Genomic DNA, 10,188 nt, shown 5'->3' on the forward strand with positions numbered 1-10,188 from the left:
AGCATTCGCCAAGATACGGGATAGTTCTAGAAACAAGAGGGCGTGAGAATTGTCACGTGATATCGATGACGCAACAGTATTATACGCTGGTATGTATTTACGGTATTATACTTCACCGTCCATTCCGACACTGAAACACGGAATAATTTAAAAAAGCTTCCCGATCGCACTACGCATAGTCTGACAGACTTTGAACTGGTAGTGGTATTGGACACGTTTTGATTAAAACAAATGTTTTATTTGTAAAACCTCTTTTTAAAATGTAAAAGTAAATAGTTTTTCTGTGAATGGGGGCAACGCTTTCAAGTATTTGGTTTTATTTTCGTATGAAATCCTAATCTTTGATATTATTGTTAATCGCAGGAAAACCACAGAAACTAGGAAAGAAAAAATTTATCACGTTTTGATTGAATTTCAAATTTACACTGTAATGGATACTTTTTAAAAGTAAAACCAAAGGTAAATCAGATAATATAACAACCTTTAATATTAACCATATATAAATTTAATAAGTTATTAACTGCAGTATTTCATTATAATAAATTTTAGTATTTTTACGTTTTACTCCCACTTATTATAATTTGCTGCTTGGTTTCGAAACAGACAGCAAACTCGCTACTAGTACTATGAAAAAAACTATTTCTACCTTTGCTTACAAGTTAATGTTTATACGTGTACTTATAAAGCAGTTTTAATACACCTGACTTGTTATGTAACATTACAAATTATGGTGGATAAGTTATTGTACAGTTGTTTAGGGTTAGGAATTTATTATCTGAAACTTAATAAGCTAGGAATTTTATGTTATTTATAATTTTTACAAAAAATGCTAGAATTAGAAAGAATTTTTAGTGTATTGGCAGTTTGATTTATACTATTTTTTTATAGTAATCTTAAGTTATAGGCCTGTATCTTCAGAGCGATAATCCTTTATTTCATGGTCAACTCATTCTTAAACTATGCATGAAAATGTACTGAAATGATCATTACTTGTAGTTTTTAATAATCTGAATGATGGAAACTGTGTAAACTTGGTGCACTTATTTTGAAAAAGGTTTTTTAAGGTTCCTCACAAAAGATTAGCTAAGAAAAAGGCATTGATAAGGGTAGGGAAGCAACTAGTAAATTGGAGTGTAGAATGGTTGGATGAGAGAAAGTAAGAAGTTTTGAATGAAGTTCATTGAACCTTTGTTATTAGTGGAGTGCTTTGGATGTGTGTATGTGGTGGTTCATTTTACTTATATATGTTAATAATGTTGATAGGGGCATAATTAGTAAAGTTATCAAATGGCATTAAACTCCTAGGTATTTCTGGTAGTACTGAGGATGTTGAGGTACCACAGAAAAACTTGGATTAATTGATAAGCCTACTTGTGTTTGATAATTGACCTTTATTTATAGGTTATTCATTTGGTTTATCATAATTTGGATCACATATTTGATATAGATGGAAACCCGGTGAATAACATGACTGAAGAAAAGGTTTTTGGCATAGTGTGAATAAGTCACTCAAGACAACTAATACTCTGTTTAGAAAGTATTTATAGAAATGATTTTTTTTTATACACAAATCACTAGTTCTTAATTGAAAGACTGTGTCCAGTTTTGTTCTTTTTATTTTTTAAGAAAGTAGATTGAAATATTGGAAATGGTTCAGATGAGAGCTACTATGGTGAATATGGGGATGGAAAGGTTACCTTACAGGAATAGAGTAAGATAAGGGTAAGAGGTGATTTATCAAAGTATGCAAGATTATCTTTGTATTCGTACGATAAAGGGCACTGAATTCTCTCTTTTAGATGCTGAAGACAATAGGATGGGCGGACACAATTTTAAGGTTTGAAAAAGGCTGACTAGGTTCCAGTTAAATCAGTTATGTAATATAGTGATGGGACATTATGGAATGAATTGATGTTGGCAGTAGTAGATCTCACAATAGTTTAAAAACCATAAATAAATATCGAAAAAAAAAGTGTAGGTTTAAGTTTTTACTTTCTCTCAAGAGTGGGTGTGCAGTGATAGTGTTAGACCAAATGATGCCATGTTGCCCATATGTTAATTATTGCATATTAGTTTTAAAACTAATGGCATGTCAATAGAAAATCTGTAACAGTTTTAATATTATGAAAAACTTAAAGACTTTGAGCCTATTGACTTAAAAGTTGTTTCAGTAATGTCTTTTTTGTGTGTAATTTAAAAAAGTTGGTACTAATAAAGTTCCAGTGGATTGTATGGTTTGATTCCTTCCCTTTTTATTTTTAGGCATATTGCAACACACTAATAAAATCATGGAAGTACTAAAGATTAAAGTTGAACCACTATCTGACGAGAAGCAGAGTGCTATGCTGGATGTTAAGTTACTGAAAAATGAAGAAATAATGAAAACATCTTGCAGTAAGAAAAATTTTTTTTAGAATGGAAATATTTCTTGTCATTGTATTTAATGTTGCCTTTATTAGTACAAGTATAACAAATCTTCTATTATTTACTGGAAATTAATTTCATACAGAGCAAAGCTATATTAGTATTTTCCTGACACATTGACAGCAATAGCATGAGGATTATAATAATGATAATTTTTAAAAATTTTGTAGATAACAGTGGTAACTTGATTAACCTTGCATTAGTCTTCTGTAAAAGTTTTCCATAGTCACTCTTCCAGGATCTGAGTAGACCCCATCATAAAACAAATAATTTTAGTATATTTAAATAATAATAAACTATCATTTTGGAAACAAAAAACAGTAACACTCAAAATCTTTTTTCTTTATTAATCGATAAATGAACACTGAATATTACAACTTGTTTCTTTTTTATCACCTAAACTAAGTGTAACAATTTAACACAAACTAGCTGAATACTGAAGCTGTCGAGAACAGTAAACATGTACGTGCTTTCATCTGTAAGTGCCAATGTTTACAAAATATTTGAGGCCCGTGAAGACCCTGGAAGACAAATGCGGGGTTAAAAAAGTTATTTAAATCTAACTGTAGTATTCTAGACATGCTGATGTACTTTAGAATAAATGGATAAGTTTCATAAAAACTACAGATCTTATTAATATTTTACTATGAAGTATGGGTTTATTTCTCCCTGACTCTGACTGAGTTTGTCACAAAGAAAGAGATCATACACAAAAATATAGAAGTCACAATATTTAATAAAAAAAACCCAAATTAAAGTTGTATTAAACAATTAAGTACAAGCAAGTGTTTCAAATATGCTTTGAAGAATTAACTTTATTACATCTCCCTCAACAGTTCACAGTTAAACTGTGAACCAAGACATTTAAGTGAATATATAAAAATAAAATGATTAAACAAAATGCTAATACTCAAAGTTAAACTTTAAACAAAACAGATGTACATTAAATTAAGTAGTGACATTATCTGTTGTCACTGTATAACACAAATGAATTGACTAATTTAAAACAAAGTGCTGATCAACCTCAAAACAAAACTGTTATACTACAGTTTAAAACCAAAATAACTATTAACAGTTCAAGTTTGCAGTTAAGCTGCAAACTAAAAGTGAATACAAATGGAAGTAAAAACAGGCTAAATAAAATGTTAAAGTTCAAGGTTAATCTTTCAACACTAAAAGTATACAGTCGAAAAGGACAAAGATGGAGCTGCTGGAAATCTATCTGAAAGCTAACAATACCTCAGCAGAAAATCTGTTCTTCCCAGCAAATCTCAATCTCAAAATTAAAAGCTGTCAGAAACATAATAATATACACAAACACACTCTTGGCACACAAGCTACCCCCATGACTGATAGCCATTCTCAGATAAACAAGGGAATATTAAACTAGCAAGGCATCACCCAGTTGATCATGAGAAACTATTGTTACGACAGAGGAAGTCACGTGACGCTGGTAACGCGTGATGAGTTTCTAGAAGATTCACGAAGAGACGAGATGTATGTTTTTTGTATATATAAAACCGGTAAGAAGTGACGTCAACAATTGAATTGAATTGCAGACAGAGATAGAGACGGACAATTGAGTCAAGTGCGGTAGTAGGTAAAGTGTGTGAATCGTTTGTTGTGAATTATAGCTTTTGTTTAAGTTAAACTTTCTGTGGAAATTAAGTGTATTGCAAAGTTGTATTGAGAAAGATTAAACTAGTTTTATTTATGAAAAGACTTGTATTGCTGAAGTTTTTCGGAAAGAATTTCTATGAAAAATTAACAAACGAACACAGAGACATAACACTATCATTACTACTATCTGTAAAGTATTTCATGCTATAACAATTTCTCCTAATTAGGAACACCTTGATGTTTTTGGTGTGACTTGGCAAGTCCTGTGAATAACTAGTGATAATAAATGCTTGGTAGCTCTCTTTTGACAAGCATTTTAGATTAAGACCAACTCAAAGTAGACTAAAATTTTGTACATTCAGATAATATAAAATATATGGGACATTCCTGTACAGCATAAGGAATGAATACAATGTACTAACTGTGTAAAGATGGTTAAAGACTGTGTCAGTTATTAATTAATTTTCATAAAGTTAAACTGAAAGTTTTTTACATAAATTCTATGTGTCAAGTACAAACTCAAGAATCATACCTTTTATTACACTACTTGATATATTCAAACAGCCTTTACCAATTAACGCTTGGAATCTTTACTTAGAAATTTAATGCTTTAAATAAGTAGTTTGTTCCACGTGTTTTTGTGCAGGAGGACAGTAAACTGTGAAATAGCAAGAATGTGATTTTTAGAAAATGTGTGAAGTACTTTTTTAAGATGACAGTATTACCTTCAGTATGGTTTGTTAGAAGAGTAACAAAACCAGTATAACAATGAAGTTGTGAAAGTGAGCATAAAAGAATATGACAATACTTTTTGCTAGGCAATTTACAACATACTGTGTGTCTAGCATGAAATTTTCAATTATACATTTTATACTTTAAAAAAATCAATAATGGTAGGATCAAAGTGTGCATATTGCAACCTTGTTATATTTGTTCAATTGAGATCACATTCCCATCCATTTGTATTCTGAACATTAATGTAATTTTTTTATCTATTTAAAACTTAGTTAGAAAGACAGATAAATTATAGTAGTTTTGGACATTCTATTCTAGCACGTGGTGTATGTTTTGTGTTCTAAAATGGATACTTGAAAGCTACATGAATTAATTTTTGGACAACCAGTATAGTGATGAAAAAAATAGGCTTACTAAACTATACACCAGAGTGCAAAAGGCCTCAAAGCTAAAGTATGTGCTAAATTTCTTGTTTTTACATATATTCTTTATTCATTATTATATAGTTTTTAACAAAAGTAAGTACAATTTAAATATTGGAAACTTATTAGGTTAAATAAGAAAATTTAAATGAAAAAAAGTTTATTGTGATCCCTCTTACAGGAATGCGTGCAGGGTGTCTTTGCTTGGTGTATCATGTTAATTTGTTTACCCTAAGCTCTTACTGTTATCACATGATGCAATTTGACAGTTTGTTTATCCAAAGCTCTAGCACAGTAAAGGCTTCATAAGTTCAAAGGCAAATCTGAATTTTTGTGTACAACAGATATGTAATGTGTATCAAAAGGTTGCCAAATTTCTGACATACTACGATACTAATCAATTTAATAAGAATTACACTTCATCAACTTAGTCCAGTTCACACCATAACACTTGTTTTCAAGCAGTTTGTTAATATATTGTCTCAATCAGTACTGTCTGTCATTTTCTAGCCAGCCTGAAGAGTCCTGATATTGGATGAAAGGCCTTTTCAGCACTGGATATAGCAAATATAAAATGGTTGACATATTATATACTCATAGTTACTTTCAGTCAAAAGCTCTTATTAATAAAATTCAAGCTCTGAATAGTTGAAGAAATGTACTTTCATTTTACTAAGACACTATAGATAGTGGTAGCTCTGTAACCTTGTAACTGTTCATCATGATGATTTTTACTGTGATGTTCTGATGAATAAATTATATCTTGGTGTTACAAACTAAAATATATAACTTGTATCTCTTGAACTAGGGAAAGTGAATTTCCTAGAAGAAGGATCCGCACCTTCTGTTCTTGAGTTTGGTAAAGTAAAAAAGGAGCAAGAAGAGAACTATGGTGAAGTAACAAAAAATGTTGAGGTAATGTTTTAGATTAAATACTTTTCTACTCGGCTTGATACAGAAAGGTGTTTATATATTTTTGAGATAACATTTAGACAGTATTGTTGTTGTAATTTAATCTTTCCAATTTTATTTGAGCTGAATCTAATCATGACTGACAACGTTTGTATTAACAATCTGAAAAAGTCCAAAGCAATTTGCTGTTTTTCATCTGTAGACCAACAAATTATTCAAGTAAAATCAATACAACAGTTTTATTCTTCAAAATACAGCATTAATTTTGGCAGTCCAAAGTGTTGACTTAGAGTTTGTTAGTAATATTTAGCAATTAAAATAAAAATTAGTTCAGCTACATTTTTGTCTGTTTTTCTGTTTTGGTCGCATGATCACAAAATATTCACAATGTTTGGAATGTTGTCTTAAGGGTAAACGAAGATTGAAAAATGGTGAATTTGGAAGGTACAGAAGGAAAAAGAATTTAAATATGACTGAAGATGTTTTAGTGTGAATTGTTCTTTTGTTTTTAGTATCAACAAACAATAAAACCAAGAGTGGATTTAATGTTCTAGTTAAAATAAATCATCTAACCTTTTAACTGTGTGTTTCAATAAGCTTTCTAAAATAACCCCAACTTAAATAAGGATAATTATTATTTATTTATAAAGATTTAAAGATAGTTTATTTTATTACATTTAACAAATAATTATTACTTGGACTGAATGGCAAAATCCTATGTTAACAAATAACATTAGAGACTTCCCTGAACATAAATGAGTAGAAATAAGAGGAATATTAATTTAGTAGAATCCAATCTTTTCTTTGATGTGCAACAAGTTTCTTAGATTTGGTCAAAGTTACAACCTCAGAAGCTTTGAGGTTATAATATGTCTTATCATAATAGATATTATTGTTTCACTACTAGAGGAACTGGTAGAATACCAAACATTCAACTTGATAAGAACTCGTAGTAATATTTTATGTTTCCCACATTGATAAACAGTGTGTGCTAATTTGCTGTGTATGAAGGGAGCTTCAGTCTTGAAACAATGTCGAATGATACAACATAACGTTTGTTATCAACAGCAGTTTAATCATTGTACTTCTGTTTCATTATATCATGTTTACCTTTTATACTTTAACATACAAACAGGAAAGTATAATAGTTTTTAATTTTTTAAGTACATAAAAATTCTAAATTTAACATCTACTGTATCATGTTGAATATTAATGAATCATATTTCTGGTACAAATATTACTTTTAAAGATACTTGTTATAAAACTCAAGAGTCACTTTAACAATATCAAGTGGTTAACCACCAAAAGTATTAAGCATTAGAGAGAGGTTAACTTACTATAAATTATTTGTACAAGAGTTTTGTCAGTAGAATTAAAAGTCAAACTCACTAGTTGTTGCAGCCAAGAGTAGAAAATGTCAGTAAATAATAGGAAACATTTCCTGATCCTGCAGCTGCTTTATTTTAATTAAAACATGCTGGAGAAAACTAACTATTAAATAGAAAGAAACTTGTGTTAAAATGACAACTCTCAGTTAGTAATGATGCAAGATTCAGAAATGAAATAATTCTTAAAAAGGTATAAACAAATATATTATTTATACTCATGAATTTCATGAAATAATTTTATCCTTAAATACTCCTGCATTATTATATATATATATATATATATTTAAGGTATATTTTTAACTAAAACAGTAATAATCTGTATATATGTTACATAATTAATGTCTTGTATGTAAAAATTATAAAGTAGTTATTTTTTTTTATCTTGCACATATGTTTTATCATTATGTTTTTCTTCCTTCAATAACATTTCAAATGTTTTAAGTGGCTTTAATGTCTTCTGTTTATAATTATATAGTTGAATAAACATTTCTAGGACAAATAGAAATTTGTTTGTCCAATTTATTTCAAAAATCATTGCATTTATCACATTTTATTCTGTAACAGGTTTTTGTACATATGGTGTTTAAGTAACTTTCTGCCAAGATGTTTTTGTAGGAAGCTTAATGAATACTAATTAAGCACTGGAATGCCATCTGTAGCTTATTGCGTCTAATGTTTAGTGCCAGCACTTGCTGATCAATACTGATCTTCTGAATATGTTTTTTATATTTCAGAACACATTTGTTATAATGACAACTGAGCAGCCTGGTGACTTACAATATGATGAGGTTCTTTCTGAGTTCAGTGAGAGTGGTAATGGTGAAATTCATCAAGATAATTTAAAAGATGAGGTGATGAGTGTGAAAGTAGAAGATGAATTTCGAGAAGAGCTGCAACAACTTGACTTTGGGTTAGAAAGTACATCTGGTAAGTACAAATACTTCTCAACAAATCTTTATTTTTTTTGTATTGATTAAGATTAATTTTTTTCTTATAGAATTAAATCTTTGTAATATAAATTAAGAGAACATCAACTGACAACTCCATGGTACATAGATCTATATTTGATCTGTTTAATGATTATTTTGTAGAAGGAAATCCTAATTGATCTTGTGAAAAAACTACAAACTTCAGAGGGTCCATACATGTGATAATTAAGACAATAGTACTAAAGAAGAACACACATAAAAAGGAAAACATCAATAAACTGTATATATGGAAACAAATCATAAAGTAGCAGAGATCTTAGGTTGTGAAATTTGCAATGTGTGAGATAATGTATAAATATTAATGTGATAAAACTGTTAGAAATAAAGTACACATATATATATATAAAACTTGGTGCAAAAGGAGAACAATTTTAATTTTTTAATTGTAAAACTTGTCTATTTCTTTAGTCAAAATGTGAAAATTAATATGAATTTTATTAATCTTAACTACTGCTTTACATAAAATATTTTACCTAGTTATAGTATTTGATTGATTTGTATAAAAGTTTAGTATTTTACAGGAGTTCCAAATTGCTGTGAATCATAAATTCGACCAAAGTTTCTTCATTGTACATAACAAATAATACTTATAACTCAATTTTATTGAAAGTTCATCACATATTTACTTTTTTCCATTACAATTTCACAATAGTTTTTGTTGCTATCCTGCCAGGACTGTTCAATAATGAGAGAATCATTTTGTTTACAGCAACACTGGATTTTCAAGGTGTAATAGGCATATTTCAACATATGTAAATAATTTTACAAATAACACAAGAACAAAAAATGTTTGAAATTATGTAAAAGAAACAACACTTGCCTGTAAAATGCCTGTATATTGTGGTTCAAAAGTTAACAAGGTACTGATTGTAGAAAAAAAATCCTGGGATCATCACATTTGAGTTATTACTAAATTTACCTATGTTTAGGTTAACTGAACTCTTCACAAGCAAGCATCCTTGCTTGATTTATAGATTATAATAATAACTATTGCAACTGCAGCATGCTTTTCTCCACTAGGCCTTTTCTAGTACGGTGAAAATGTTTCCTTTATAGCATTTACTTGTGCATACTTGTACTTTGAACTGTTAGATGACAGATGCCAAATTTTACAGCCTGCTCTGTTGAATTACAACTGTAGCCTTTGAAAAAATATTCAAAATATATATAATTTGAACAAACTTATAATATACATAATTTAAAATTACAAAATATTGTAGAAAACTTAAACATTTCTTAGAACACAAAAAGAAAGAACATGATGTTGAGAGGATTTTGTTGGCTTTACAGTGTTAGTTACCTTTTGGATACTTCCGAAATCTAGTCCAGTAGTGTAAATGTGATAACATCTAGATAGTTATCAAATGTTTATATTTTATCTGTTATTTTCACTAACGAATCTCTGTACAGGTTTGGCCTTTTTTGTTTTAGAATGACAAGATTATAACACAGAAACACAATTGTTTAGACTAAATAGGTTAAATCTCGTAACATTATACATTTATATATATTTATTATTTTTATTATATTAACCTTTCAGCCATGCCTGGCTAACAGTACAGAAGTTACAATGATGCATGCACGTGAACTCATGTTACTGTATCCAATAATATAAAATAGTCTTTACAAAGTGACCTGTCTTGGCTGTTTTAGTGGACTAGTATTTTATAAAATACAGTCACATTTCAATTATTATAC

At 29.2% G+C, this 10,188-nt stretch overlaps 1 pseudogene; it reads left to right on the forward strand.

The window, feature by feature from the left end:
* The window catches only part of LOC106469943, a 94,669-nt pseudogene that overhangs the window by 74,510 nt on the left and 9,971 nt on the right, over positions 1-10,188 (forward strand).

The sequence above is a fragment of the Limulus polyphemus genome, unplaced genomic scaffold, assembly GCF_000517525.1.
Source record: "Limulus polyphemus unplaced genomic scaffold, Limulus_polyphemus-2.1.2 Scaffold3735, whole genome shotgun sequence".
NCBI classification, from domain to species: Eukaryota; Metazoa; Arthropoda; class Merostomata; order Xiphosura; family Limulidae; genus Limulus; species Limulus polyphemus.